We start from the raw sequence: 6,011 nt of genomic DNA, 5'->3' as shown, positions 1-6,011 counted from the left end.
TCCATCTGGACCTACATCATATTAATTGCAGTTTAAAATGATGAAAAAATACCCTAGGTCCATAAACAATAAATCTATTCTATTTTTGACATACAAATATTCAAATTTCAGAAAACATTTAGATTTTATTGCAATTTTTATCATTTTTGGAAGTTTTTTCAAGAAATGCAATTTTTTGTTAATATAGCGCAATCAACATTTAAGTTTGCACTTGATTTGAAATCATGGTAATTTGTTTTATAAGGTTTAGATCAATTTTAGGGAATAAAATGCCATACAAGTACCTGAAAATGGCATTTTGTGTAATTATAGCAAACATTCGGAATGCTCAGTTTAGACCTTTGACCTTGATTTAACGAAAATTTCACCGTACGAATTATTGACGACCGGGCAAAAATGAAAGTACAGGTAATAAGCTTTCGAATGATATACAATATAGCCGTATGTTAGGTGGGTGCATTAAAGTCGCTAACTAAGCGTCTTTTTGAAAATTGTCACTCGCCTAATAAAAATAATTTTATCAATGATCCATGACAATGCGGATATGGTCAGATAAATCTTACCAGACAGACATGTACAACTTAAAATCATTTCATTAGTTGACTTATTGCTTACAGTATCCAAGAAACAGGCAAACCATGAAAACTGTACATTGACCAATAAAAACCATGACAATGAGGTCAAGGTCAGATAAATCCTGTCAAACGTACATGTACACCTTGAAGTCATTCCATGCATTCACTAAATATAGTTGACATGATTCAATTGCTATAGTAGGGTGTCTAGTCAACAAGTTTGATCGATTTGGGTTAACATATGGCTGTATTTGATATCATTGGAAAGAGAACAAGTCTCATCGAAATATTGATGTCGTCGTTGTCTACAGTGGTCACGATTTTCTTAAATTTGGGTCAAAGATCAAAGCTAACATTTCAAGGAAAACGCAGAGTCATATTTAGACAGCTGGCCGTCCCTTCATATATGCGTTGATAGCAAAATGAATTCGAATAATTCAAAGGATTATAACTATAGTTTCTATATTTAAGACTAATTTGATTTTTATATGGTTCGAGATTGACATTTGTACTTATAGGGTGCACATTTACAATTTTCATTCAGCAATAGTGACCTTAACCTTTTAAAATTTCCAAATTCGAAATTTTGACATAAGATTCGATACAATGTGGACCAATCTGATATAGGGGCTCAAAATCCAAAATCTAAAACATTGTTAGATTCAGCATATCAAATTACCAAATGTATTCAATTTTTGTTGAAATCAAACAAAGTTTAATTTTGGATCTCGATTTAGACCAACAGCATGCATGAAAACTTGGCCTGAAATAAAAATATAAATACATGCTTATATTCAGTTTAGCAAAGAACCCCTTGAATTCATTTTTTCATAAAATCTAAATAAATTTAATTTTGGACTATGTGGACCAATTTAAAACTGGTCCCAAAATCAAAAATTTGAAAAACACACTTAGATTCAGCATATCAAAGAACCCCAACCATTAATTTTTTTTTTAAATCAAACAAAATTTAATTTTGGACCCTTTGGACCTTAATGTGGACAATCTAAATAAATGATTAGATTCAGCATATCAAATAACACGTCAAATAATTCAATTTTTGAAGAAATCAAACAAAGTTTAATTTGTGTCCCTTTAAATCTTAATATGGATTAATACGGCTGTTGTCTGCTCTTTGGTCGGGTTGTTGTCTCTTTGACATATTCCCCATTTCCATTCTCAATTTTATCAATTAAAAAACAGACCCAAAATCCAAATTATAAATACCCAATTAGATTCAGCATATTAAAGAACCCCAATGCAAGAATTCAAGACTTTGAATTAAACCCCATTGAAATTGCTAAAGAAATAAGCAATTTATACAAAGTATTACAAATGAATTATTTTTGGCCCCTTTTGACTAAACCATTAAGGTCATAACCCCTAAAATAAATCACAAACTTTACTTTATGATATAACACCTTGTGGCACAATTCAATAGCAATAACTAGACTTATACTCAAGTTATTGTCCAGAAAACAGAAAATCCTAGTTTTTTGGCCCCTAATTATTAAACAGTTTGGACCATGACCCCCAAAATCAATCAAAACTACCCTTTATGAAGCATGGAACCTTGTGGTAAAATTTCATAGAGATCCATACTCTTATACACAAATCATTGTCCTGAAACATGAAAAATGCTTGTTTTTTGCCCCTTTTTGGCCCCTAATAACTAAACAGCTTCAACAATAACCTCCAAAATAAATACCAACCTTCCTATTGTGGTATGGAACCATGTGCTAAAATTTAATAGAGATATATACACTTATACTCGTTATTGTCTTAAAACCAGACAAAAAATTGTTGTTGGTCCCTTATTACAAAACAGCTATGACAATAACCCCCAAAATCAATCCAAACCCTTCTATTGTGGTATGGAACCTTGTGCTAAAGTTTCATACAGATCCATACACTTATACTAAAGTTATTGTCTGTGAACCAATTTATTTTCTATGAACCAGTAAATTTGACCTTTTTTGACCCCCAATTACAAAACCTCAAGGACAATACCTACCATCCTTTAGTGGTATGGAACCTTGTGCTAGAATTTCATTGTGATCCATACACCTATACTCAAGTTACTGTCTACTGTAAATTCAGAAATTATTGCGTGCATATATTATTGTGATTTTTAAAGAATGGACTAAAATGTGAGATTAATTATTGCGATTTCAGAAAAATCGGCATACAGATTTTTGTATCAGATATCAGAATGCGAGTTCTTATTATAGCGATGATCACCAAGTCGCATTATTCACATTAATAACAAGAGTGCACACGCTGAAATGTCTCGGCTTATTTACTAACCATTGATTTTATGTTGATAGTCTTAAATATAAAGCTTTACTTCAAGTAACACATCAACTTAACATGATCCAAGAAAATGAGGTCAAGGTCAGATAAACCAAACAAGAAATACATGTACACCTTACAATCATTCAATAAACCAAATATAGTTGACCTATTGCTTATAGTTTCTAAGAAACAGTCTCAGCCAAGAAAACTTAACATTGACCAATGAACCATGAAAATGAGGTCAAGGTCAGATGCATCATGCCAGACAGACATGTACACCTTACAATCAATTTATGCATTAAATATAGTTGACCTATTGATTATAGTATCTAAGAAACAAACTTAACCATGAAAACTTAACATTGACCAATGAACCATGAAAATGAGGTCAAGGTCAGATGATACCTGCCAGACAGACATATCCACCTTACAATCCTTCCATACAACAAATATAGTTGATCTATTGCTTATAGTTGAAGAAAAACAGACCAAAACACAGAAACTTAACACTGAGAAAAGTAACTGTGAAAATGAGGTCAAGGTCAAATAAAACCTGCGAGACTGACATGTACATCATAGAATATTTCCATATACCAAATAAAGTTGACCTATTGCATATAGTATTAGAAATAAATGTGGATAGTGTCCACATGTGGACACAGATGATGCCCCCGCTTGTATATCATATAGTTATAAAGGGACATAACTGAAGAACGGTTAAAGTGACGCTACCCAAATTCAACTTGATCTGTGTTTTATCAGTGGAAGTCAAAATTAAACATTGCATTGCATAAAGCATTGATTGTAGTTGATTCAACTATAATCATGGACAAAGGAAGATAACTCCAATTTTAAAAATTACTTGATATTTAGAAGAAAATAAAAAATTTTGCAATTTTTCCATTTATAAAGGGGCATAACTCTAGAACCGTTAAAGTGACGCCACCAAAATTCAAACTTGATCTGTGTTTTGTGGTAATAGGCATTGTGTATAAGTTTCATAACATTTGGTTGAGGCAAACTAAAGTTAGAGAACCGAAACGAAAAATTCAGCAATTTTCCCATTTGTAAAGGGGCTTAACTCTAGAGAGGTAAAAGTGACGCCACCAAAATTCAAACTTGATCTGTGTTTTGTGGTAATAAGCATTGTGTATAAGTTTCATAACATTTGGTTGAGGCAAACTAAAGTTAGAGAACGGAAACAATAAATTCAGCAATTTTCCATTTGTAAAGGGGCATAACTCTAGAACAGTAAAAGTGACTCCACCAAAATTCAATCTTGATCTGTGTTTTGTGGTAATAAGCATTGTGTTTAAGTTTCATAACATTTGGTTGAGGCAAACTAAAGTTAGAGAACGGAAACAATAAATTCAGCAATTTTCCATTTGTAAAGGGGCATAACTCTAGAACAGTAAAAGTGACTCCACCAAAATTCAATCTTGATCTGTGTTTTGTGGTAATAAGCATTGTGTAGAAGTTTCATAACATTTGGTTGAGGCAAACTAAAGTTAGAGAAGGGAAACCAATTTTGGGACGTATGTACGTACTTTCGGACAAGGGTAAAACTTAATTCCCCCTCCGCTATGGCGGGGGCATAAAAAAGACCAAAACTCAAAAACTTAACTTTGACCACTGAACCATGAAAATGAGGTCAAGGTCAGATGACACCTTCCAGTTAGACATGTACACCTTACAATCATTCCATATACCAAATATAGTAGACCTACTGCTTATAGTATCTGATATATGGACTTGACCACGAAAACTTAACCTTGTTCACTGATCCATGAAATGAGGTCAAGGTCAAATGAAAATAGTCTGACGGGCATGAGGACCTTGCAAGGTACACACATACTTAATAGTTATCCTATTACTCATAATAAGAAAGAAATTAACATTACAAAAAATGTTGACTTTTTTTTCAAGTAGTCACTGAACCATGAAAATGAGGTCAAGGACAATGAACATATGACAGACGGAAACTTCCTAACATAAGGCATCTATACACAAAGTATGAAGCATCCAGGTCTTCTAGCTTCTAAAATATAAAGCTTTTAAGAAGTTAGCTAACGCCGCCTCCGCAGGATCACTACCGGTATCCCTATGTCGAGCTTTCTATGACAAAAGTAGCAGGCTCGACAAAAACCTCACAATAATCTCTGAATTTACAGTATGAATCAGATAAATAATTGTTTTTGTTCGGCCCTTAATTCCTAAACAGCTATGACAAAAAACTCCCAAAATTAATCCCGATCTTTCTATTGTGCTGTGATACCTTGTGCTAAAATTTAACAGATATATACACATACTCAAGTTATTGTCTTAAAACCAGACAAATAATTGTTTTTGGCCCCTAATAACAAAACAGCTATGACAATAACCCCCAAAATCAATCCCAACCCTCCTATTGTGGATAAAGATGCTCCCTCTTGTAAATATGCAAGGTCAATGTATTAATTCATACTGATCGTTGTTTTGTTTTCTTTGTAACTTAATGATATACATTTCTGTATTTTGTCATTAGAGATTGCTTGGGTTTTTGGGTGCTATCATTGTTCAATAACAAACAGTAATGGGGTAACTTGAGAAGTGTAAGTAACACCACCCAAATTGAACTTGATCTGTGTTTGGTGGTAATGATAATTGTGTACAAGTTTCATAACATATGGTTGAGGCAAAGTAAAGTACGAGTGCGGAAGTGGCAGATTCACCAATTTTTTTATTTATAAAGGGACATAACTCAAGAATTGGGGAAGCAATGACATTCAAATTAGGACTTCATCTATGTTTGGTGGTAATAAGCATTGTATACAAGTTTCAGTAAAGGTCGAGTGCGGATACAAGAAATTTGCTGCATTTTCCATTTATAAAGGGATACAACTTGAGAACGGTGAAAGTGACGCCACCCAAAATCAAACTTGATCTGTGTTTGGTGGTAATAAGCATTATGTATTAGCTTCAGGACATTTTGTTGAGGCAAACTTCAGTAAGAAAATGGAAACCAATATCGGGTATCAATACATATGTATGGACAGACGGACAAGGGTAATCCTTAATGCCAGTTCCACTGGGCATGTAAATAAAAAACTAATATTTTTTTCAAGTAATCCCTGAAACATGAAAATGAGGACAAGGAAAACA

Source organism: Mytilus californianus, unplaced genomic scaffold, assembly GCF_021869535.1.
Source record: "Mytilus californianus isolate M0D057914Y unplaced genomic scaffold, xbMytCali1.0.p SCAF_4, whole genome shotgun sequence".
In the NCBI taxonomy this organism is placed as follows: domain Eukaryota; kingdom Metazoa; phylum Mollusca; class Bivalvia; order Mytilida; family Mytilidae; genus Mytilus; species Mytilus californianus.
This window is presented reverse-complemented; position numbering follows the sequence as displayed.